Genomic DNA, 1,999 nt, shown 5'->3' with positions numbered 1-1,999 from the left:
CCTTTCTAGTCACTTTTTAATAACTGAAATGCCATAGCCTGCTCAAACATTAAAATCAACATACATTTACAGTTTAAAATATGCTAGTTGGGGCCTAAAGATTGTAAATTTTATAGTGATGTATCTTTACCAAGAGAAGGCTTTTGGTTTAGCTTATATAATATACTGTAGGACTGGGGTTACAGGCTTTTATATTACCAAGCAGACATACACATATTGCAAACCTAACAACTCTGAGAGTATGAGATGTCATTCTCCATCTTCTCCAGTGCAGGAGACTGAGAGTCAGAGTTTACCTCTTCCTCCTAAGTCAAGGAGCTGGGGCAGGAACCCAGGTCTGTCCTGTTCCAAAGCCTCCATTCATGTTCACCACTCATTGTCAGAGTCAGCAGAAACAAACGAATCGAAAAACAAACTGAAGATTTATCAGGCGTGCACATGGAAAAGAAAACACTGTTTACGCAGGTTAGAGCCTCCATAAACCCTCAGGCAAATCTGATTTTGAAGGTTCAGTGTCTGAAAACATTCTTCCCAAGCATCCTGTTCTTTAGTCCACCAGGGTAACCTCTTCTGGAGCACCCGCCCTCTACTGTGCAATTGCCTTCCTGATCAGTATCTCCAGCCTAGAATTGTTTTTGAAAGCCAGACTGCTCTAATCAACAGCCCAGACACCCCCTGGCTCATTTTTCTCAACCTGTCCCAAACTGAGTTTATTTAATCTTTCGTTAGTCCATCATTGAACCCATTTCTCTGAAGTTTCCTATCTTTGTTAATGGCATGGCTATACTTATCCATCTATCCCTGATTTCTGTCACCTCCCAGATCTAACCAGTCAGCCAGAGTTGTCACTTCCACACCAGTCACAACCCTCTGAGCTGGTTCCTCACCCCCCCCCCGCCCCCCTGCAAGGCCCTAAAAAGCCCTCCTTAGTGCTCCTCATACTAGTGCAGCCACCTCCTCATTTGTGCCCCTCCCACTGGTTACAGCCACATGAGCTCCTCCGCCACAGCGACCAGCACTGTCTTCCCCAGAGAATCGGAGCACGTCTCTCCCCTGCTTCAAAACTTCCACTGACTTTTAGTCCGCGTGACTCAGGCCTACCCTCTTAGCGTGATCTCTTTGCGTGCTGACTCCTCCTCCTTTTCCCTCTCCCCAACTGAACCCCATGAGACACCAGCCCCATGGGGAATCTCACAGCCTTCCCCCACAACACCTTGCCCTCACGGTGCTTTTATGCCTGCTGTTCCTCAGCCTGGAATGCCTTCACCTCAGCCCTTCTCCTACCCTGGCAAACGTTTGCTCATTCCCAACCTCCATCAGATGCCACCTCTGCTGTGCTGTTGGCCAAGCCCCATGCACGGTTAGCAATGCCCTCCTCTTTGACTCTACAGCCCTGATATTCTTTCAGGGCCCCTGTCATGTTGACTGGGATTGTGTTTGCTTGTCTGCCCCCTCTGGTCCTGGGGCTGACCACTTTCAAGACAGGAGCTGAGTCTCATCCACCTCTGTCCTCAGCTTCTAGCCTAGCGCTGGGCTCACAGTAGGAGTGCAAAGAGAGCTTGTAAAGGAGAGGGAGGGGCAGGTTAGAGAATGGTGTTGGAGGAAAGAGACTGAGAATAAAGTGCTTTTTAGGACAGGCTTGGTTTTTACCAGCTTCATCTTATCCATCATGAAGACCGAGGCAGGTTCGCACCGGCTGCCTGGAGCCTGACTTTCAGCTTCCTTGGCCTTACTGGCCTCCTTGACCAAGGGTCACCTGGAACATTCATGGCAACCACAGGAATGTTCATGAGAAATTTGCATGGAAATATTAGACAGTATGCCCTAAATAAGGAAAAATCCAAGCTTGTTTATTGAAGCTTCCAGGGAACCAACTATCAAAAATTTATAATTCTGGAAAATTGTTTTGCTACCCTACAGCCTACTGGGCCTCTTCTGAACGTTGTAATAAAATAAATAGAAATAGCCCTCAGTTCTGCAACCCTGGAGCCTTCATGCC

The sequence above is a fragment of the Equus przewalskii genome, chromosome 10, assembly GCF_037783145.1.
Source record: "Equus przewalskii isolate Varuska chromosome 10, EquPr2, whole genome shotgun sequence".
NCBI classification, from domain to species: Eukaryota; Metazoa; Chordata; class Mammalia; order Perissodactyla; family Equidae; genus Equus; species Equus przewalskii.
This window is presented reverse-complemented; position numbering follows the sequence as displayed.